This window comes from Sminthopsis crassicaudata, chromosome 1, assembly GCF_048593235.1.
Source record: "Sminthopsis crassicaudata isolate SCR6 chromosome 1, ASM4859323v1, whole genome shotgun sequence".
In the NCBI taxonomy this organism is placed as follows: Eukaryota; Metazoa; Chordata; class Mammalia; order Dasyuromorphia; family Dasyuridae; genus Sminthopsis; species Sminthopsis crassicaudata.
The window spans coordinates 615,198,220-615,224,026 of NC_133617.1; positions in this window are offsets into that span (position 1 = coordinate 615,198,220).

Genomic DNA, 25,807 nt, shown 5'->3' on the forward strand with positions numbered 1-25,807 from the left:
GTCCCCAGACCATTAGCCTGGCTGCCAACTGACCCTACCTCTATAGCCATCAGTAAAGGGAACCATGCAAAGAAAAGATCTATAACCCTCACTACCACCAAACCCATCAACAAAAAAATAAGTCCCAGAAAGCCCTGAGAGTAACAGTACACCTTAGATCATTTGCCCTGTACCCATTCTACATACCCTTCCCTGTAATGTGCTGTTGTCTCCAGAAGCTGCCAATTGCTCTCTGGGAGGAGATCTGCTGTGTCAACTCAAATCTCTCAGACAGATTCTTCTTCCTGCAGAGAGCAGCTTCAAGTCTTGTCCAGACAAAACTCCCTTTTTCCTCCAGAGTTGCCTTCTTTATCCTCTCAGAGAATGGGCATGGGATAATGCAAGGGCTTCTGGGAAGAATTACTTCAACCAATGAACTTGCTCCTCCTAAGCATGCAAGCTCTTCTCCAGGAAAGGCCGGAACTAGAGAATTGTCAAGTACCGACTTAGCACTTAGTAAGAACCTAATATCTCATTATCTCATTAGCACTTAGTAAGAATCTAACACTTCCCCACTTCTAGACATCCACAGAAGTAATTACTATAGATATGCAACTTCATCATTGCCTCAACCAACAAAACTTTCACCACCAAAGTCTTTAGTACTATCAAATGATTCAAAATCAGAAACTGATATGGTTTCATCAGTAGAAATTATGTAAAAGTAGACACTTTAACATATGCTTTGCTAATGCATCATAAGGAAATATGTGGATCAAATTGCACTTCTGACAAGCAATTGTAATCTTCTATACATGGAGTTCTCCTTGCCTTTTAAAATGCGAGCTTTTTGAGAGAACTCTGCTTTTCTATTTGTGTTTCTAGGACTTAGTACAGCATTTTTTATATAGAATATAGTTAATAAATGCTTTATCATTTATTTATTAGTATATTTCATAAGTAGACAAAAAAGTTCTTTTTTGTAAAGTTCTTTTTATTTTCAAAATATATGCAAGGATAATTTTCAACATTCATCCTTGAAAAACCTTGTGTTCCAAATATTTTCTTCCTCTCTTCTCCTCACCTCCTCCTAAATGTTAAATATGTGCAATTTTTCTATACATATTTCCATAATTATCATGTTGCACAAGAAAAATCAGATCAGAATATAAATAACTTTTATGGATACAGAGAATAGACCTCAAATACTTAGAATGCTAAAGGCAAAAGGGTAGTATAAGTTGGCTTTCTTGGAAGAATTTAAAAAAGGATCTTAAAAGAGAGTTAGAAGAAAAATGGGGAAAGGAAATGGAAGTTTTGCAGGAGAGTTCAGAAAAAGAAACACAGAAATTATCTGAAGAAAAATCCTTACAAAATAGATTTACCAAAATGGAAATACAATATAATTGCTTACAAAATAGACTTGAGGAAATGGGGGGAAAAATCTAACTCATTTAAAAATAGAATTTGTGAAATGGAAAAAAAATACAATGAACAAAATAATTCATTTAAAAATTCAATTGGGGGAGGCAGCTAGGTGGCACAGTGGATAGAGCACCAGCCTTGAATTCAGGAGGACCCAAGTTCAAATCTGATCTCAGACATTTAACACTTCCTAGCTGTGTGACCTTGGGCAAGTCACTTAACCCCAGCCTCAGGAAAATAAAAAAATAAAAATAAAATAAAAAAATAAAAAAATTCAATTGGCCAGATGCAAAAATAAAAAGTAAAGAAAATAATAAACTAAAAATTAAAATTGAGCAAATGAAACTGAATGACTTAATGAAACTTCAAGAAACAATCAAAGAAAAACAAAAAAATGAAAAAAATAGAATAAAATTTAAAATACTCATTGGAAAAACAACAGACCTGGAAAATAGGTCCTGGAGAGAGACAATGTAAGAATTATTGGACTACTTGAAAACCATGAAGAAATAAATAGGTTGGACATCATCTTTCAGGAAATCATCAAAGAAAACTGCCCTGATGTCCTAGAACCACTGGGTAAAATAGCCATTAATTCACCAATTACCTCCTAAAACAGACCACAAAAAGAAAATTCCAAGAAATATCATAGCTAAATTTCAGAATTATCATATCAAGGAGAAAATATCTCAAGCAGCCAGAACAAAACAATTCAAATATGAAGGAGGAATAATCAAGATTATCTAGGACCTAGCAGCTTCCACTTTAAAAGGATCAAAGGGCCTGGGATATGATATTTTGAAGGCAAAAAGGACTTGGATTATAGCCAAAATCAACTATCTAGAAAAATTAAGCATTATTTTTTTTTCAGGGGAAAAGATGGACATTCATTGAAAGAAGTGAATTTCATTTATTTCTGATGAAAAGACAAGAGATGAATAGAAAATTTGTTTTTCAAATGCAAAACTTGAGACAAGCATAAAAAAGGTAAAAGTGAAATTAAAAAAAACTGTATTTTTTGAAAGTTAAAAAATTTAAATTAGTAGCATCTATTTAATACCATCAATAAGCATCATATGTAATGGGGAAAGACTGCAACCATTCCCATTAAGATCAGAGGGGAAACAAGGTTGCCCATTATCACCATTACTATTCAAATTGCATTAAAAATGCTAGCTTTGGCAATAAGAGTAGAGAAAGAGATTAAAGAAATTAGAATAGGTAATGAGAAAACCAAATTATCACTCTTTGCTGATGATATGATGCTATACTTAGAGAACCCCAAAGATTCTATTAAAAAGCTATTACAAATAATCTACATTTTTAGCAAAGTTGCAAGATACAAAATAAATCCAGATAAATCATCAGCATTCTTATATGTCACTAATAAAATTCAACAGAGTTACAAAGAAAAATTCCATTTAAAGTAACTACCTATAGTATAAAATATTTAGGAATCTATCTCCCAAGGGAAAATCAGAAACTATATGAGCAACACTACAAAACACTTTCTACACAAATTAAGTCTGATCTAACCAATTGGAAAAATATTAAATGCTCTTGGATAGGGCGAGCAAAAATAATAAAGATGACAATACTACCTAAACTAATCTATTTATTTAGTGCTATACCAATCAGACTCCCAAAAAACTATTTGAATGACCTAGAAAAAATAACAACAAAGTTCATATGGAAAAACAAAAAGTCAAGAATTTCAAGGGAATTAATGAAAAAAAAAAGAAACTCAATGAAGGTGGCCTAGCTATACCATATCTAAAATTGTATTATAAAGCAGCAGTTACCAAAACCATTTAGTATTGGCTAAGAAATAGACTAATTGATCAGTGGAATAGGTTAGGTCCAAAAGACAAAATAATCAATAACTCTAATAATCTAGTGTTTGACTAACCCAAGGACCCCAGCCTTTGGCATAAGAACTCAATGTTTGACAAAAATTGCTGGGAAAATTGGAAATTAATAAAACAGAAACTAGGCATTGACTCATACTTAACACCATACACCAAAGTCAGGTCAAAATGGGTTCATGACCTAGGCATAAAGAATGAGATTATAAATAAATTAGAGGAACATAGGATAGTTTACCTCTCAGACCAGTGAAAGAGGAGTGAATTTATGTCCAAAGAAGAACTAGAGATTATTGTTGATTACAAAGTGGAAAACTTTGATTATATCAAATTGAAAAGGTTTTATACAAACAACACTAATGCAGATAAGATTAGAAGGAAAACAATAAACTGGGAAAACATTCAAAGGTTCCGATAAAGGCTTCAATTCCAAAATATATAGAGAATTGATTCTAATTTGTAAGAAATCAAGCCAATCTCCAACTGATAAATGGTCAAAGGATATGAACAGACATTTCTCAGATGAAGAAACTGAAACTATTTCTAGCCATATGAAAAGATGCTCCAAGTCATTATTAATGAGAGAAATGAAAATTAAGACAACTCTGAGATACTACTACACACCTGTCAGATTGGCTAAAATGACAGCGAAAGATAATGTTGGAGGGGATATGGGAAAACAGGGACACTGATTATATTGTTGCTGGTATTGTGAATACCATTCTGGAGAGCAATTTGGAACTATGCTCAAAAACTTGATCAAACTGTGCATGCGATTTGACCCAGCAGTATTACTACTGGGCTTATATCCCAAAGAGATCTTAAAGAAGGGAAAGGGACCTGTATGTGCAAGAATGTTTGTGGCAGCCTCTTTGTGATGGCCAGAAACTGGAAATTACATGGATGACCATCAATTGGAGAATGGCTGAATAAATTGGAGTATATGAATATCATGGAATATTATTGTTCTGTGGGAAATGACCAACAGGATGATTTCAGAAAAGCCTGCAGAGACTTACATGAACTGATGCTGAGTGAAATGAGTAGGACCAGGAGATCATTGTATACTTCAACAACAATACTATATAATGATCAATTCTGATGGCTGTGGCCATTTTCAACAATGAGATGAACCAAATCAGTTCCAATAGAACAGTAATTGATGGGGGCTGACATCCCTTTAAGATTCCTTTCTAATTGCCCAACCCATGGCTGACCTTGATTCACAAATCCTGGTCAAAGGCACCTTTTGAATATCCGGGCCCAGCTCCATTATCAGCTCAGCTTCCCCCAGTCCTCACCTGATCTGAGCTAACTGAAAAGCCCACTGAGAACTTAGGGGTACTGCCCATCATCTTCCAGGTATAAAAAGGGCCAAGCCAGAGCCCTCTTTGCAGGAGCCCTCCCAGCCAACAGATGGTATCCTACTGACCGTGTAAGGGTTCCTACCCGTCCAGCGGCCACCTCTGGCCCTGGCGTCTCTCTAACTGAACTTTACTTCCAAATTCCTACAATAAACCTTTTATTTATCAATCTAGTTTTTTGGGCCTGTAAATTCATTTACAGGGATCACTGCACCTCATGGGATCTTTGCGCTGATAAATGGGGTTCCCCCTTTCCTTTCCCTTGTTAGTTGGTGGCCCTCACAGGGATCCCGAAAATTGTTACCCAAAAACTAACCTTAACCTTTTCAGGTCTCTCAGAACCAATCAACTTTAGTCCTTAGCAGCTCAAACAGCTTCCTGGAAGAATATCTGCCTTCCTACCCTCATCTCACTCTATCTCTAAAACAGCCAGCACCCAGACCAGGTTTGGGGTGTGAACCAAAAGTCTCCTGTGGAGACTACTTTCATTTCAGGCAAAAGTCCTTCTTTTCATCTCACTCTGTCTCTAGAGGCTGCTTCTAGAGCCAAGGCATTTCTAATCTCTTTATCTCGCCAGAAAAACCTGCCCTCAGGCTGCAACTCCAAGACACATGGGAGAGTGTCTCTTCTTCACCCCTCTCCCCACCACGTGGCCATCCCTCTTGGGTCCCAGGGCAGCAGTCTCCTTGATCTCTTCTTTGGGAGAAATCTGTGTTTGAGCCCTCTCGCACTCCACCATAGTATCCACGAGGAGATAGTCAATGGATCAGGGAGAACTTGGAGATGTGTCTCTACCCAACTGAGTGAGCTTTCACCTTTGACACCGGAGAAGCACTGGGTAAGATAACATCTCTCCCTTCCCCCATCCTCTCTCTTTTCCAACCTCTCCCATGTGGCTTAACCTGCCATTTAAATGCTCCCATCCTGTCCCCTTCTTGGTACAGTGGGGAGATTTGGGGACTTTTTTTCTAGATCTCTAGAAACGCCCCTCCCATAGCTTTTACCTGGCTCTTAAAGGAGTCAAGGCTTCTAGCACTCTCAGAGAACTAGCTTGTCTCATACCTTTTAAAACGGGACTCGGTTTCCTGATTTAATCATCCTGCATTAGACCATGGCTGGATATAGGATTTTAAAACTGCCCATTTTCTTTCTAATCCTCAAGGCACACTTACCTGCTCTCTAAAACTTAGACAGAGAATTTAAACTGCTCAAGATTTTCTCTGCCTCAGGAGCCTAGGGCACTCTCCTATTTCTCTGGATTGGCATCCTATGCCCCATATGCCAATAATTAAGGGCTTCTTTTCTAAAGTGCAGCTTTGGCCATGCTATCATTTCAGAAAGGAGATCTTTGCAATTTTGGCTGGGGAACAAATTCCGAATTCAGGCAAATTAATGTTAAGAGAGTGAAAATAGTTTCTTTTGATTTCTCCTTTTTTTCCCCCATCCTGACTGCAGGCAGGCAAGGGTGAATTAAAAAGATTGAAACTATTTAAAGCTCCTTAACTACTTTTAATTTGGCGCCTCTCTAGAATCTTGATCTGTTTTGGTGTGCAACAGTTCTTTATTTTTACTGCCTCAGTTTCTTTAACCTGTCTCTCTCTTGCCTCAATTTCTCTGGCTTCAGTCCAGGAAGTCTAGGGATTTAGAATAAGAATAGATTCTCCCTCAAGCTGCCTTTTGGAAAATGGCTAAATTAACACCTGAATTCTATGTAGAGTACCAATCTCTCTCTACTCGCCCAACCCCCAACTTGCTTCAGGAGTCGAGTATCTTCAATTAGGGTCTGACTGCCCCAAACGCCCCACACCCTACTCACTAAAAGATGGGTGGGGATAGGGTCTTTTGTCTTCCACTCAACCATCAAGTAGCTCATAGCCTGAAGTAAATGCTAGCTGCCTTCCCCTCCCCCTGCCTCTTCTAACAGAGTAGGGAGGGGCCACGTGGGATTTCTCAACTTCCACCAAAAGGTTCTGAGTGAAATAGGCTGGCTTTCAAATTAATCCATCCATTTTTTTTTAAGACTTGTTAAAACTGGGGGACTACTGTTTGACTATTGTTCTATATGAGAAAAACTTTTAACTACTGCTGTGTATAAAACTGTTTAACTATTGCTGCATAAAACTGTAACTATTGCTGTTTCTAGTTTTAGTCTGGTTTGTTTATTATTGTCCTGACTCAGTTTCCCTAATTATCCTGACTCAGTCCTGCCTCAGTTTCCCTGCCTCTTAGTAATGCAAAACCTCCCCCTGTCTCTTTATCACAATACTTGATAAGATCTTATGTTTCAGAATAGCAGAATGCCTCTCCCATCCCAAGCTATCTGAATCTCTTATCAAGATGCTGTCTCCACTGACTGTCATCTCTCTAGACACCTACTCCAATATTGCTCTTGCCTCTATTTCAGGTAGGGTAGGGTCTTTTGTCTTCCACTCAACCATCAAGTAGCTCATAGCCTGAGGTAAATGCTAGCTGCCTTCCCCTCCTCCTGCCTCTTCTAACAGAATAGGGAAGGGCCACATGGGATTTCTCTACCCACCTTCCACTAAAAAGGTTCTGAGTGAAATAGGCCGGCTTTCAAATTAATCCATCTATTTTTTTTTAAGACTTGTTAAAACTGTTCCTGCTCATGAGGTAACACAACCCCCCATACTCTATCAGCGAGGTGGGACAGCTCAATTTCCCGGCACTTGATTGACACTGTCTGGAGCTCTATGCTCAAGCCAAGCATTGCTCATTGCGACGTCATGGCACAGCTCTGGTGAAATAAAAGTTTTTGTCATATCCCTCTCTCTTAGGGATGCCTAAAGGGAATAAAAGCTATAGAGTTGGGGTCCGGTTACTGCCTCTCAATAAATTCTGCTGAACAGATTAACTAATCTATCTCTACCCACCTTGATAGGGCTTCTACACCCAGCAAAGCTAATTCCTTTGAAGCCAAAAGGTTGGGAAAGAGCAATATTCAAACTTAGCCTGGGTTTCTGTGAATGCCATCCATACTTTGGTAGGATTTATTTCTAAAAGTTTAACTACTAACTTCTTGAATTCTCTTATGTGGAATTAGACATTCCGTATATGATTGTATTTGCATTAGGTATTTTAAAAACAAACTGATTTGTATGAATATCGTCTATTTGGATATGAACCTATGGGGACAAATTCCTTACTGTTATCAATATAAGATTTTGATAAGTGATTGTTTAGAATTTATGTTCTTGCATTTTTTTCTCATGTAACTGATTTTAAGATCAGAGCAATGTCAATAGAAATTGTTAATGCAATTAAATTATGTCATACCTTCCTGTTTCTAGCTTGATTATATGTAATAATTGTATCCTAAATGCTTGGCCAAATAAGTATTTAGCCTGGTCATCTGTCTGCTACTGGACAACTAATAGAAATCTATAAGACCAAAACTGATTTCTAACACCTGTTGGTTTCCCTTTATCTCGCTAACCTGAGACTGTCAGTTCTCTTCTCAGGGCAACTCCTGCCTCCAGACACTCAGAAAAAAGCAGAGATGCTCTTTTAATGCATATGTCTTCTAAACTTAAGCCTTAGAAGACCTCAGTCTCTGCCCTGAATTCCAGCAGGAGGAACTACCTTCTCACCACCATAGCAAACACCACAAGGGTTGACCCTGGCCCCTCAGCATCCTGCTCCCTGGTAGGAATTTGAGATCTGGCCCTGTTTCCCTTTTATCTCAGGACAGCCTGAACACCTCAAGGGCCAGGTAAGCTGGGTAGGCTATGCTGATACTTTTCACCCCTCTTCCGTAAAGAGTGGGTAAACTAGGAAGGAAAAGATTCAGGATCTTTGCTTATTGAATAACCAATTCTGTTCAAGAACAGCACAGTTTTTCCAACATTTCCAAGAGCTTAAACTGCATTCTTCTCTTGATCTGCAGCTCTGACAACTGGGGATATATACCCATCCCTAGACTCTGCCTTACAAAAGATCAGTGGTTCAGTAAATCTACTAGATATCAAGGCCTCTTGCCTCCTCTGACTTCTGAGTCCACATCCATTAATCCCAACCCCAGGAGAAATTAGCTTTCCTGGAAATTAAGGGTGAAAGAGCTAGGCTACAAATAATCTTTTCTCTCAGCATTTTCTCCCATTTCTCTTTGATAATTAGGTGGGCTATCAGATAAGCAGCTCACAGAAGGGACCTGATGCATTTCTTGCTAAAGGACCCATTCTCCTGAATGTCACCATCTCCACCCTGGATGACACCCCACTTTTAATCTGTTCCCGAGATCTGTTTTCTCTAAGCTTCACACTTTGGATTCTCAGCTGGCCTTTCAGCCTGGAGAACATTGATGGGGGACAACTGACTGGGACAATTGACCGGGACACCCCCTCGATGCCCTGCTACCATCCCCCACACCTCATACCTCACCTCCTGGCATGGAACCCCAAATCTCTATGACCCTTGTCAGCTCGAAGCAGTTAAAGAGGAGATCGATGCCCCTTTTCCCACATGCATCTGGAGGTGATGGTTTGAGGGGGGAATAAGACGAGGGGACCCCGCTACTCTGAAGATCTTTGGAGAAAATCTTCAACCTTGCCTTAAATGAAGGACACTGCCTCAAATTTTCTTTTTTCTTAAATGAATTTAAGTTTCAACTGTTTAAGGGGGGAACTGATGGGGGTTGAGGTCCCTTTAAGATTCCTTTCTAATTGCCCAACCTAAGGCTGACCTTGATTCACAAATCCTGGTCAAAGGCACTTTTTGAATATCCAGGCCCAGCCCCATTATCAGCTCAGCTTCCCCCAGCCCTCACCTGATCTGAGCTAACTGAAAAGCCCGCTGAGAACTTAGGGGTACTGCCCATCATCTTCTAAGTATAAAAAGGGCCAAGCCAGAGCCCTCTTTGCAGGAGCCCTCCCAGCCAACAGATGGTATCCTACCGACCTTGTAAGGGTTCCTCCCAGTCCAGAGGCCACCTCTGGCCCTGGTGTCTCTCTAACTGAACTTTACTTCCAAATTCCTACAATAAACCTTTTATTTATCAATCTAGGTTTTCAGGCCTGTAAATTCATTTACAGGGGACACTGTGCCTCATGGGAACTTTGCGCTAAGAAATGGGGTTCCCCCTTTCCTTTCCCTCATTATAATGAACTGAACCAGCTACACCCAGCAAAAGAACTCTAGGAGATGACTATGAATCACTACATAGAATTCCCAGTCTCTCTATTTTTGTCCGCTTGCATTTTGGATTTCCTTCACAGGCTAATTGTACACTATTTCAAAGTCTGATTCTGTTTCTACAGCAAAATAACTGTTTTGACATATATACATATATTGTACTTAATTTATACTTTAACATATTTAACATATATTGGTCAACCTGCCCTCTGGAGGGGGAAGAGAAAAAATTAGAACAAAAGGTTTGGCAATTGTCAATGTTGTAAAATTACCCATACATATATCTGGTAAATAAATACTATTAAAACTTAAAATTAAAAAAAAAAAAAAAAAAGAAAGTTAAAAATTTATACCCCAGTATGGGAAGATGATATATTTAACTCCTAAGAACTGTATATCAGCTATGGGTGTACTTAGAAGGTGTAGGTATAATTTTATTTTATTGTGATATATAAAAAAGAAACCAAAGGGAGAAACAGTATTATACTGGAAGAAGAGAAAAATGGAGGTTAAATGGGGTAAATTATATCTCATGAAAAAGCATAAAAAAACTATTACAATTAAAGAGAAAGAAGGGAGGGGGAATGAGCATTTTATGAAACTTACTCTCATCAGATTTGGCTCAAAGAGAGAATATCAGACATATTTAGCTTCAATGAGAAACTTGTCTCACCCTATAGGCAAGTAGAAGAAGAAAGTGGGAAGGAAAGGGAATGGCTAATAGAGGGAAGAACAGAAGTATAAGGGGAACAGAACAAAAAGAGGGGCTGTAAAGGGGACAGACTGTTTGAGGGAGGTAGTGGTCAGAAGCAAAACAATTGCAGAGGAAGGAGAGGAGAAAAGGAAAAAGTATAACAGTGAAAAATATATAAATATATTATATTATAATTATATTATATTATATATATATAACATATATATATATATATATACACACACACACACACACACACACATATATATATATATATAAAACAGGGGGGAAATATAGAGTTGGTAATTTTAATTATGAATATTAAGGGGATGACTTCCCCCATAAAATATAAGTGGATAACAAATTGGATTAAAGGCTAGAATCCTACAGTATGATGTTTACAAGAAACGCATTTAAAGCATAGTGATACATACAGAATAGGAATAATAGACTGGAGGAGAATCTATTATGCTTCAGCTGAAATAAAAAAAAAAAAAAAAAAAAGCAGGGCTAGTGATCCTGATCTTAGATCAAGGAAAACCAAAAATAGATCTAATTTTAAAAATTAAGGAAGAAAACTACATTTTGCTAAAGGATACAATAGATGATAAAGCAATAGCAATACTAAACATATAAGTAACAAGTGCTATAGCATCCATATTCCTACAGGAGAAATTAAGAGAGCTAGCTGCAAGAATTAGACAGCAAAACTATACTAGCAAGGGATCTCAACCTTGCTCTTTCAGAACTAGAAGAATTGAACCACAAAATAAATAAAAAAGAAATTAAGGAGGTAAATAGAATTTTAGAAAAGTTAGATATGATAAATCTTTGAAAAAATTGAATGGAGACACAAAAAAATATGCTTTTTTTCTCCGTTGTACATGGAACCTATACAAAAATTGTCTATTAGGGCATAAAACCTCTAAATCAGTCCAGAAAGGTAGAAATAGCAAATGCATATTTTTCAGATCATGATACAATAAAAATCACGTGTATAAAAAGAGCATGGAAAATAGGCTGAAATAATTGGAAACTAAATAATCTAATCCCAAAGAATGAGTGGACAAAATGACAAATCACATACAATAATAATTTCATCCAAGAGAATGACAATAATGAAACAACCTGCTAAATTTTATGGGATATAGCCAAAACAGTTCTTAAGGGAACATTTATATCTCTAGATTCTTACTTGCATAAAATAGAGAAAGAGAACATCAATGAATTGGACACGCAACAACTAAAGAACAAATTAAAACCCTCTAATTAAATACCAAATTTGAACTTCTGAAAATAAAAGGGGAGATTAAGAAAACTATAAGAAAACTATTAAACTAACATAAAAAGCTAATAGTTGGTTTTATAAAAAAAAAAAAAAAAATAGATAAACATTTAGTTTAATTTGTTTTAAAAAATGAAAGAAAAAAATGAAATTGTTAGTCTCAAAAATTGAAAGGGTGAACTTTCCACCTATGAAGAGGAAATTAGAGCAATAATTAGGAGCCATTTTGCTCAACTGTATACCAATAAATCTGATAATCCAAGTGAAATGGATGAATACTTACAAAAATATAGATTGCATTGATTGACAGAGAAGGAAATAAAATACTTAAATAGTCCCATTTTAGAAAAAGAACTTGAACAAACTATTAATCAGCTTTGTAAGAAAAAGGGCCAGATGGATTTACATGTGAATTCTACCAAACATCTAAATAACAATTAATTCCAATACTATGCAAACAATTTGGAAAAATAGGGAAAGAAGAACTACCAAATTCCTTTTGTGACACAGATATAGTGCTAATACCTAAACCAGGTAGAGTCAAAACAAAGAAAGAAAATTATAGACCAATTTCCCTAATGAATATTAATACAAACATTTTAAATAAAGTTTTAGGAAAAGATTACAAGTCATCCCTAGGGTAATACACCATGACCAAGTAGGATTTATACCAGGAGTTCAGGGCTGGTTCAATATTAGGAAAACTATTAGCATTATTGACTATATCAATAACCAATTTAATAAAAATCATATGATTATCTCAATAGATGCAGAAAAAACATTTGACAAAAATCTAAAACCCATTCCTATTAAAAACAAGAGAATATAGGAACAAATGTAGTTTCCCCTGAAGTGATCATTAATATTTATTTAAAACCATTAGCAATTATCATATATAATGGGGATAAACAAGAACTATTCCCAATAAAATCAGAGTGAAACAAGGTTGTCCACTATTGTAAAGGGCTGAATAGGTGCACTTGAATCAGACAATGGAGCACTTAAGGTTAATTACCTATTGAACAATAGCTCTGTTTGAAAGTTTGGAATTTTTCTTCTCACAGTTAATGCTAGTTCAATATTAGGGGTTAAGAGGATTGTAATCAAGGATTAGAGGGTGGAGTGAGATGAGGCAGACTTACTCAAAATGCTATCACCATTTCTATTCAGTATTATATTATATATGTTAGCTTTAGCAACAAGAGAAGAAAAAGAAATTAAAGGAATTAGAGTAGAAGAGGAAACCAAATTATAACTCATTGCAGATGATATGATAATATGCTTAGAGAATCCTATAGAATCAACTAAAAAACTACTAGAAATAATTCACAGCTTTAACAAAGTTGCAGGATTAAAAATTAATCCACATAAATCATTAGTATTTTTATGTTACCAACAAAGTCCAGCAGCAAAAAATACAAAAAGAAATTCTATTTAAAATTACTGTTGATAATATTGCCAAGACAAAGTCCAGAAGTATGTGAACATAATTGCAAAACATTTTCCATACAAATAAAGTCAGATTTAATCAATTGAAAAAATATTAAGTACTCATTGATAAGCCAAGCTAATGTAATAAAAATTACAATACTACTTAAGTTGATCTACTTATTCAGTGCCATACCAACCAAATTTCCAATTTTTTTTTTTTAATTTTCAAACTTTTTATTTTCAAAACATGCATGGATATGCACTGACCCTTGCATAGCCTTGTGTTTCAGATTTTCTCTTCCTTCCCCCATCCCCTCCCTTAAATGGCAAGCAATTCAATATATATATGACATATTGAAATACACATTAAATCGAATATGCATAAACATATTTATACAATTCTCTTGCTGCACAAGAAAAATCAGATCACAAAAAGAAAGTAAATGAGTAGGAAAACAAAATGCAAGTGAACAACAACAAAAAGAAGGAAAATGTTATGTTCTGATGCATATTCAGTTCCCAGTCTTCTCTCTGGGTGTAGATGGCTCTTTTCATCATAAGATCACTGGAACTGGCATTAATCATCTCATTGCTGGAGAGAGTCATGTTCATCAGAATTGATCATCATATAATATTGATGTTGCCACGTACAATGATCTCCTAAATAAGTTCATGTAAGTCTCTGCAGGCCTTTCTAAAATTATCCCCCTGATCATTTCCTATATAACAATAATATTCCATAACATTCATATACCATAACTTATTTAGCTATTCTCCAACTGATGGGCATCCACTCAGTTTCCCGTTTCTTGCCTCTACGAAAAGAGCTGTCACAAACATTTTTACACATGTGGGTCCCTTTCATTCCTTTAAGATCTCTTTGGGATATAGGCCCAATAGAAACACTGCTGGGTCAAAGGGTATGTGTGCACAATTTAATAGCTTTTTGAATATAGTTCCAAATTGCTCTCTAGGCTGGATCTAATCACAACTCAACCAACAATGTATTAGTGTCCCAGTTTTCCCACATTCCTTCCAACATTCATCCTTGTATTTTCCTTTCATTTTAGCCAATCTGAGAGGTGTATAACGGTATCTCATAGTTGTCTTAATTTGCATTTCTCTGATCAATAGTGATTTAGAGCACATTCTCATATGATTAGAAATAGTTTTAATTTCTTCATCTGAAAATTGTTCATATCCTTTGACTATATATCAATTGGAGAAGGCTTGGATTCTTATAAATTTGAGTCAATTCTCTATATATTTTAGAAATGAGGCCTTTATCAGAACCTTAAATGTAAAAATGATTTTGTTTGTACAAAACTTTTTAACATTATAGTCAAAATTGCCTATTTGGTGTTCAATTATGAGTTCCAGTTATTCTTTGGTCACAAATTCCTTCCTTCTCCACAGATATGAGAGGTAAACTATCTTATGTTCCTCTAATTTACTTATAATATCAGTCTTTATGGCCAAGAAATTATTTTACAGAGCCAGAAAAAATAATACCAAAGTTACTTGGAAGAACAAAAGGTCAAGGGAATTAAGGGAATTAATGAAAAAAAATGCAAATAAAGGTGGTCTAGCTGTACCAGACCTAAACTATATTATAAAATGGCACTCATCAAAATCATTTGGTAATGGCTAAGAAATAGTGTAGTCAATCAGTGGAATAGGTTAGTTTCACAAGATACAAGAGTCATTGACTATTGTAATTTTAATATTTGATAAAGTCAAAGACCTCAACTTCTGGATTAAGTATTCACTATTTCAGAAAAATTTCTGGGAAAATTGGAAATTAATATGGCAGAAATTAGGCATTGACCCATACCTAGCACCCTGTATCAAGATACAGTAAAAATGGATTCATGATTTAGACATACAGATTGATATTATAAGCAAATTAGAAGAACAAAGAATATCTCTCAGATCTATGGAAAAGGAAGGAATTTATTGTCAAAGAATAACTAGAGTACATAATGGAATGCAATATAGATAATTTTAATTATATTAAATTAAAATTTTTGTATAAATAAATCCAATTTAGACAAGATTAGAAGGGAAGCAATAAACTGAAAAAAATTACATCCAAGTGTATTGCTAAAGTCCTCATTATTTAAATATATAGATACTTGATTCAAATTTATAAGAACACAAGACATTCTCTAATTGATAAGTGGTCAAATTCTTAACAGACAATTTTCACTTGAAATTAAAACCATTTCTAGTTATATGAAAAATTCTCTGAATCACTTTTGGTCAGAGAAATGCAAATTAAGACAACCCTGAGGTATCACGATACACCTCTCATATTGGCTAAGATGAGAGGAAAAGATAATGATGAATGTTGCAGTGGTTTGGGAAAACAGGGACACCAGTTGTGATCTGATCTAATTATTCTGAACTAAGCCCAAAGGTCTATCAAACTGTACTTTGATCTTGCAGTGTCTCTACTGGACCTATATCTCAAAGAAATTGTAAAAAAGGGAAAAGAACTTAGATGTAGCACCCTTTTTGTATTGGCAAAAAACTGGAAACTGAATACCCATCATATGGAGAATGGCTGAATAAGTTATGGTATATGAATATTATGTAATATTATTGTTCTATTAGAAATTATCAGCAGGATGATTTCAAAAAGGTCTGGAGAGACTTACATGAACTGAAGCTAAGTGAAGTGAATAGAACCAGGAGAACATGGTACGCAACAACAGCAAGATTATACAATGATCAATTCTGATGGATGTGGCTCTTTTCTTTCTTTCTTTCTTTCTTTCTTTTTTTTTTTTTGTAGTTTTCCTGCTTAACTTTATTTACTTATTTATTTACTTATTTATTTATTTATTTATTTATTTATCTATTTATTTATTTATTTACTTGTTTATTTTTTTATTTAATTCATTTTTCCAAATTATCCCCTCCCTTCCTCCACTCCCTCCCCCCCGATGACAGGTAATCCCATACATTTTACATGTATAACAATATAACCTAGATACAATATATGTGTGTAAATACCACTTTCTTGTTGCACATTAATTATTAGCTTCCGAAGGTATAAGTAACCTGGGTAGATAGACAGTAGTGCTAACAATTTACATTCACTTCCCAGTGTTCCTTCTCTGGGTGTAGTTATTTCTGTCCATCATTGATCAACTGGAAATGAGTTGGATCTTCTTTATGTTGAAGATTTCCACTTCCATCAGAATACATCCTCATACAGTATTGTTGTTGAAGTGTATAGTGATCTTCTGGTTCTGCTCATTTCACTCAGCAACAGTTGATTTAAGTCTCTCCAAGCCTCTTTGTATTCCTCCTGCTGGTCATTTCTTACAGAGCAATAATATTCCATAACCTTCATATACCACAATTTACCCAACCATTCTCCAATTGATGGACATCCATTCAACTTCCAGTTTCTAGCTACAACAAAAAGAGCTGCCACAAATATTTTGGCACATACAGGTCCCTTTCCGCTCTTTAGTATTTCTTTGGGATATAATCCCAATAACAGCAATGCTGGGTCAAAGGGTATGCACAGTTTGATAACTTTTGGGGCATAGTTCCAAATTGCTCTCCAGAATGGCTGGATTCTTTCACAACTCCACCAACAATGTATCAGTGTCCCAGTTTTCCCACATCCCCTCCAACATTCATCATTATTTGTTCCTGTCATCTTAGCCAATCTGACAGGTGTGTAGTGGTATCTCAGAGTTTTCTTAATTCTCTGATCAGTAGTGATTTGGAACACTCTTTCATATGAGTGGAAATAGTTTCAATTTCATCATCTGAGAATTGTCGGTTCATATCCCTTGACCATTTATCAATTGGAGAATGGTTTGGTTTCCTATAAATCAGGGTCAGTTCTCTATATATTTTGGAAATGAGACCTTTGTCAGGACCTTTGCTTTTAAAAATATTTTCCCAATTTGTTAATTCCCTTCTAATCTTGTTTGCATTAGTATTGTTTGTAAAGAAACTTTTTAGTTTGATGTAATCAAAATCTTCTATTTTGTGATCAATAATGATCTCTAGTTCTCCTCTGGTCATAAATTCCTTCCTCCTCCACAGGTCTAAGAGGTAGACTATTCTCTGTTCCTCTAATCTATTTATTATCTCATTCTTTATACCTAAATCATGGACCCATTTTGATCTTATCTTGGTATATGGTGTTAAGTGTGGATCCATATCTAATTTCTGCCATACTAATTTCCAGTTTTCCCAACAGTTTTTTTCCAAATAATGAATTTTTGTGCCTAATGTTGGTATCTTTGGGTTTGTCAAAGATTAGATTGCTATAGATGTACCCTTTTTTGTCCTTTGTATCTAATATGTTCCACTGATCTACTGTTCTATTTCTTAGCCAGTACCAAATGGTTTTGGTGACTGCTGCTATATAATATAGCTTTAGATCAGGTACACTTAGACCACCTTCCTCTGACTTTTTTTTCATTAGTTCCCTTGCAATTCTCGACCTTTTATTCTTCCATATGAATTTTGTTGTTATTTTTTCTAGGTCATTAAAATAGTTTCCTGGGAGTCTGATTGGTATAGCACTAAATAAATAGATTAGTTTGGGGAGTATTGTCATCTTAATTATATTTGCTCGGCCTATCCAAGAGCACTGAATGTCTTTCCAATTATTTAAATCTGACTTTATTATTTTTGGCAAGTGTTTTGTAATTTTTCTCATATAATTCCTGACTATTCTTTGGTAGATGGATTCCCAAATACTTTATACTTTCAACATTTGTTTGGAATGGAATTTCTCTTTGTATCTCTTGCTGTTGCGTTTTGTTGGTGATATATAAGAGTGCTGAGGATTTATGTGGATTTATTTTGTATCCTGCCACTTTGCTAAAATTCTGAATTATTTCTAATAGCTTTTTAGCAGAGTCTTTGGGGTTCTCTAAGTATACCATCATGTCATCTGCAAAGAGTGATAGTTTGATTTCCTCATTTCCTACTCTAATTCCTTGAATCTCTTTCTCGGCTCTTATTGCTGAGGCTAGCGTTTCTAGTACTATATTGAATAGTAATGGTGATAGTGGGCAACCTTGTTTCACTCCTGATCTTACTGGGAAAGGTTGCAGTTTATTTCTATTGTATATTATGCTTACTGAAGGTCTTAAATATATGCTCCTGATTATTCTAAGGAATAATCCATTTATTCCTATACTCTCAAGAGTTTTTAGTAGGAATGGATGTTGGATTTTGTCAAATGCTTTTTCTGCATCTATTGAGATGATCATATAGTTTTTATTAATTTGATTATTAATATGGTCAATTATACTAATAGTTTTCCTCATATTAAACTAGCCCTGCATTCCTGGTATGAATCCTACTTGATCATAGTGTATTATCCTGGGGATAATTTTCTGAAGTCTTTTTGCTAATATCTTATTTAAGATTTTAGCATCAATATTCATTAAGGAAATTGGTCTATAATTTTCTTTCTCAGTTTTCGATCGACCTGGTTTAGGTATCAGTACCATGTCTGTGTCATAAAAGGAGTTTGGTAGGACTCCTTCATTCCCTATTTTTTCAAATAGTTTATATAGCATTGGGGCTAATTGTTCTTTAAATGTTTGGTAGAATTCACATGTAAATCCATCTGGTCCAGGGGATTTTTTCCTGGGGAGTTGATTAATAGCTTGTTCTATTTCTTTTTCTGAAATGGGACTATTTAAGCAATTTATTTCCTCCTCTGTTAATCTAGGAAGCCTATATTTTTGGAGGAAGTCATCCATTTCACTTAAGTTATCAAATTTATTGGCATAAAGTTGGGCAAAGTAACTCCTTATTATTTCTCTAATTTCCTCTTTTTTGGTGGAAAGATCCTTCTTTTCATTTGTAAGACTAACAATTTGATTTTCCTCTTTCTTTTTTCTGATCAGATTTACCAAAGGTTTATCTATTTTATTGCTTTTTCATAAAACCAACTCTTGGTTTTATTTATTAATTCAATAGTTTTTTTTTTTTTTTTACTTTCAATATTATTGTTTTCTCCTTTTAATTTTTGTATTTCAAGTTTAATTTTTGGTTGGGGGTTTTTAATTTGGTCTTTTTCTAGCCTTTTAAGTTGCAAGCCCAATTCATTAATCTTCTCTTTCTCTATTTTCTTCAAATAAGCCTCTAAAGATACAAAATTTCCCCTTATTACTGCTTTAGCTGCATCCCACAGATTTTGGTATGATGTCTCATCATTGTCATTATCTTGGGTGAAATTATTAATTGTTTCTATAATTTGCTCTTTCACCCAGGCATTCTTTAAGATGAGATTATTCAGTTTCCAATTACTTTTTGGTCTATTTACCCCTAACGTTTTACTGAATGTAGCTTTTATTGCATTGTGGTCTGAGAAGAAGGCATTTATTATTTCTGCCTTCCTACATTTAATTTTGAGATCTTTATGTCCTAATATATGGTCAATTTTTGTATAGGATCCATGAACTGCTGAGAAGAAAGTATATTCCTTTCTATTGTCATTCAGTTTTCTCCAAAGGTCTATCATACCTAGTTTTTCTAATATTCTATTTACTTTTTTAATTTCTTTCTTATTTGTTTTGTGGTTTGATTTGTCTAAATCTGAGAGTGCAATGTTGAGATCTCCCACTATTATAGTTTTACTGTCTATTTCTTCTTGCAACTCTCTTAACTTTTCCTTTAGAAAGTTAGATGCTATACCACTTGATGCATATATGTTTAGTATCGATATGGTTTCATTATTTATGCTACCTTTCAGCAGGATATAGTTTCCTTTCTTATCTCTTTTAACTAGATCTACTTCTGCTTTTGTTTGATCTGAGATAGGGATAGCTACCCCTGCTTTTTTGGCTTTACCTGAAGCATAATAGATTCTGCTCCAACCTTATACCTTTACTCTATATGTATCTCTTTGCTTTAAGTGTGTTTCCTGTAAACAACACATTGTAGGATTCTGATTTTTGATCCAGTCTGCTATCCGTCTCCGTTTGATGGGAGTGTTCATCCCATTCACATTTACAGTTAAAATTACTAATTCTGTATTTCCTGCCATCGTATTTTCCCCAGATTATGCTTTTTCCCTTGACCCCCCTGAACCCCTTCCCCAATATTTAATTTATAGACCCCCCCTTGGGACATGCAGCTCTCCCTTTTTTTTTTTTTTTTTTTTTTTAGTATCCCTCCCCCCTCCCTCCACGTCCCTTCCTTAATTCTCCTTTTCCTTTTCCCTTTTCCTCTCCCCCCTTTTAATGAGGTGATAGAGAATTCTCTGAAAAACAAATATGACAATTATATACTCTTTGACCCTCTTCTGATGAGAGTAAGATTTACACAATAATTCTCCCCCTCTCTAAATTCCCTCAGATATGGTGTATTTTCTATGCCTCTTCCTGGGATGTAGTTTCCCTCTTTTTATCACTCCCTCCCCTTTTTCTGATACTACCCCCTTCCCTTTACTATACCCCCTCATTTTTTTTTCTTTTATATCAGTAAAATCAAATTATCCATGCGTACATTCTATATACCCACAACAGAGATATAGTTCTCAAGGGTTCTGTGTACCTTTTTATGTTTCTCTTCAGTCTTGTGGATGTAGATCAAATTTTTTGTTCAAGTCTGGTTTTTTTCTTAGAAACATATGGAATTCCTCTATTTCATTGAATGACCATCTTCTTCCATGGAAAAAGATGCTAAACTTAGTTGGGTAGTTTATTCTTGGTTGCAATCCTTGATCTTTTGCTTTTCGGAATAACAGGTTCCAGGCCTTTCTATCTTTTAATGTGGAGGCAGCCAGATCTTATGTGACCCTTATTGTGGCACCTTGCTATTTAAATTTTTTTTTTTTTTTTCTAGCTGCTTACAGGATTTTCTCCTTTGTGTGGTAATTCTGCAACTTAGCCACAATATTTCGTGGTGTTCTTTTTTTAGGGTCTATTTCAGAAGGAGTTCAATGAATTCTTTCAACATCTACTTTCCCCTCTGTTTCTATTATCTCTGGACAGTTCTCTTTGATAATTTCCTGTAAAATAGAATCTAGGCTCTTTTTTTGGTCATAGTTTTCAGGAAGTCCAATGATCCGCAGATTATCTCTCCTAGATCTATTTTCCAGGTGTATAGATTTTCCCAGTAAGTATTTGACGTTATTCACCAGCTTTTCATCTTTTTTTTTTTTTTTTTTTTGGTTCAACTGATTCTTGGGTTCTCAATGAATCATTCATTTCTATTTGTTCCATCCTGAATTTTAAGGAGTTATTTTCTTCATTCACAGTTTTTAGTTCTTTTTGTAAATGCCCAATTTCGTTTTTAAATGAGTTATTTTGCTCTATTGAATTTTTTTTCCATTTCCCTAATTTTTTTTTGAGAATTATTTTCTTTTTCCAATTCAGAAATCCTATTTTCTTGAGACTTTTTTATCTTCTCCAATTCAGAAATCCTATTTTCTTGAGGCATTTTTATCTTCTCCAATTCAGAAATCCTACTTTTCTGTGATTTTTTTACCTTTTCTAATTCACTAATTTTGTTTCCCTGCATCTCCTGTGAATTCTTTATTTTTTCCAACTCCAATTTCAGAACATTGTTATTCTCTATCATAGCTTCTCTTTCCTTCCCCCATTTTTCTTCAAACTCTCTTAACTTTTTAATAGTCTCTTCAAGGAGAGAGTTATGTGATGCGGGGCAGGAATCATTCCCCTTTAGGTTGTTATCTGCTGACTCTCTGCTGTTAACTTCCTTGGGGTTGGATACCTGCTCTTTCTCTGTGTAGAAGGAATCTATAGGGTTTTTTTTGGCTTTTTACTCATACTTAAAAAATCTTTTGGGGTCTGTCCCTGGGGTAGGAAATTATTTATTTATTTCTTTACCAGCTTCCTCCCAGACTGGATGGATGCAGCGGCCCCTGCGCCTGAGCTAAGAGAGAGCTCTGGGAGAGAGTTCCCCACCCCCTCCCTGGAAGTGCCTCACAGGTGTTCAGCACTGCTGTGCTTTGAGGGCGCTGTGTTCTAGCGGCTTCCCTGAGGTTTGAGACTGAACAGTAAAGGCGACTCAAAGCCCAACCTATGCATCCCGGTGGGGCGTGGATGTCAGCAGCAGGTGACGTGAAAGGTCCCTGCACTCAAACTGGAAGTGTCTGCCACAAACCTCGGTCCCTAGTTCAAAGGTTCTGTTTCTCTGGGACTTCTGTTCCACAGCCTCCAGCCAAGCCAGGCACTATGAGTTACCGCCCCGCCCACTTTTCAATCTCTTAACTAGCTCCAGGTGAAAGCCTGGATTGCCTATGTTGGCCACATCCACAGTGCTGAGATCTGCTGAGTCACCCCCGGGATCCGGGAAGATCCAATCTGGTTTTAAATTTTAAAGTGGCTTAGATTTCTCTTCTGAACTGCTGTATTATAAGCAGAGAAGAACTAACAGCCTGTGCCAGATTCCTCTATCTCAGTGGCTTATCTGATCCCAGAGCCCTCCCTAGCGTGATCGGCGCAGTGTGCCACTACCCCACCGCTTGCACTGGCCTCTCTTCTTCCTCCCCTGGGAGCTGACCTTTCCTGTTGAAACTCCAGATTCTCTTCAGCTGTTAAGTCGTGCTTCCAGTCCTTGTGGATTCTATCAGTCCAGTGCTATTTCTGAGGCTGATTATATCTAGTTGTTTGTGAGGGAAGAAAGGAGCTTACACAGTTGCATGTATCTTCTCCGCCATCTTGGATGTGGTTCTTTTCAACAGTGAGGTGACTCAATCCAAATCCAATGGTCTTGTGATGAAAAGAGCTATCCATTCTGTGGAGGACTGTGGAGACTTGTGTGGATCACAAAATAGTGTTTTCATTGTTTTTGTTGTTGTTTGCTTTCATTTTGTTTTCTTAATCTTTTTTTTCCCTTTTTGATCTATTTTTTCTTGCACAATATGATAATTGTGGAAATATGTACAGAGGAACTGCACATGCTTAATGTATATTAAATTACTTACTAGGGGAAAAGGTAGGTGGAAGAGAAGGAAAAATTTGGAACATAAAGTTTTGCAAATGTGAATGTTGAAAATTATCTATGCATATGTTTTGAACATGATGATTTTTTACTGTTTGCTGCACTCATCCATCTAAACACATAAAGAGAAAATTAGAATCCTTTCAAACTAGATCTAAATAAGCATTTATTCAACCCATTAACTAATCTGAAGAATGCTTGTGAATTAGCATAATATCTAGTCAAGACAGAAATGAATAATACAATAGAAAATAATCTCGGGTGCATTTCTGAAAAAAGTTTTATTCAATTTTCCCCCAAAAGTTGGGAAATGAGTTTCACCAAAAGATTCATAATTTCAGTAGTTTCATTTCTTTCTATTCAAGTAGAATGAAGGGGCTATGCCTGATGTGTGGACAACCTTTACCTTGCTACTTTAAAAGTGTCCCTACTATTATCTTCCATTTACTAGTCTTGGTGTCTGTCCAATTCTTGACTTAGGTTGTATTGGGCATTGCTTGTGGCTCTCAACCATGGTCACCATTGATTTACTAGTTTTACAGAAATGAAATCTTATCTCCTAGCTCCACTACAGAGTCAATTTTCCATTTTAAATTCAATAATGTACAACAGAAAATATTAATGACATCTTAAAGTTTCCTTCTACATGTTTAAAAATTCAACAGCAATTTTCATTTTATTTCTTTTGTCCTTTTCCTCCTTAATCATGCTGACAGAATCAACCTGTGCTTATATTTTATATGCTTTGTGAGAATCAGAGTTCTTTTTCTCTCAGTAAAGATTCTCCAAAGGACATTTGTTCCTCTTTGATTATAATTAGATTATTAGATAATAAATATGGATATGAAAAGGGGCTTAGAAATGATTGAGTCTACTCTCCTAATTTTGTAAATGAAAAGATTGAAGGTAAAATAGATGAAGTGACTTGCCTTTAATTACTAAGAACTCTCTGAGGTAGGAGTCAAACTAAAGTATTCATGGTCCCAAGGCTATTAATCTGTACTATATTAGGGTACCTCTTTTTAAAAACAATTAGAATTCTCTTCACTTGTAAATATATACTTATTTACTTTAAACTTTTCAGAGGGAAATTTGGTGAATATCCAACAATCAATCCCAATCAGTGACAATGATTATTTTGCTATCACTAATCTTATTAATCACCAAACTGTATTCTCTTTGTTTTCTAGGAAAGACATGATACATTTTGAGATCAGATATTGTTTACTCATAAAAAAAATAGCAAATAGCTTGCACTTTTCTCTACAGATATCTTCTGGAGCACAGAGATTTTGTCTCTCCCTTTTCCTCCTTATATTCCATGTCTATTTTCTCTTAAATAAAATTTTACTTGAGTAGTATAAAGATCTGAAAGGACCTGAAGATGTTGACTTTGTGGTCACCATTTGTAACTAACCAAATTTTGTGTGCATTTGATTTAAACAGATATTTTTTCTTAGTGTGAATATTGTTTAGCAACACTTCCACATACTCCCAAGTCTTAGGAAAACCAACATTAATTAGATCTGCAGTTGTTAAACATAAATTAATTGAAGTCAAAAAGAATGTGAATAATCCCTTATTTTCCTAGATTACTATTGAAGGAGGAGAGTAACTGCTGTTACTACTCAAAATAGGAAACAGCAAGTATATGTTCTGTAGACAGCTCTAGAATTAATTCTGTGATAACAGAACTAGAGGGCAAGGAAAGAGATCTTTAAAATTTCTGACAGATGTCAGGAAAATAAATCCAAAACAATTGTCTTTGTTATCATTATTATTGTGTATTTTGTGTTTCTTGGATTTACAAAGCAAATACATAACAATCATGAGTGAAAGAAACTAAGATTGCTCCCTTATTAAAACAGAATGAATTGTCCCACATTTTTTTCAAGTCATTCATTTTCAAAGGCTCCCATCTTCTCAAGTAATTATCAAAGATTCATTAAGCAGGATACACAATACAGCAAAAAATCATAAAATCATCAATGATATATATTTCCCATTCTTAAAAAATAGAGGGAGTTTTAGATGAAACTATAAATGTTATTTGCACATGAAGAACAAGAAAAATCTGAGACAGAAGCTTAATTAACAGTGATTTTAATCAAGATTTTAATTAGAGCCAAAAATCCTTCATTTGAAAAAAGTGATCAATCACAAACCCTATTGCTGAAGAATTTTTCTCAATTTATTCCATGCACTTGGAGTAAATTCTACTCTGTCCTCTTTTCCTTAATGCCTATCACACTAGCTAATGATCTTTTTGATGTCTCATCCTGATTAGGGAGATGCCAAGTTTAGAGTTTCTGATGCAATAACTGCTCAAATACAGCCACCAGGTCCACCAGGATTACAAACTATATATCACACATGACAACATAGGTCACATTAGAAAGGAATGGTACCAGAAGAGTAAAGGGAACCCCTAGAATGGATGATTAGACAAGGCTACACCAATAGCAAGAAACACAAGGAAATTCAGAGTCAGTGAGGTCCAGATAGCACAAGCTGGCAGGAAAATCTAGCAGCAGGGAAGAATAAAAAATCAAGATAATCCAGCAATTGTTGAGTCAGGTCAATGTCACGGGCACTTGGGGTTCAAGGACACAATTTCAGTACTTTAGAAGACTGAACCCTAATTGCAGAAGAA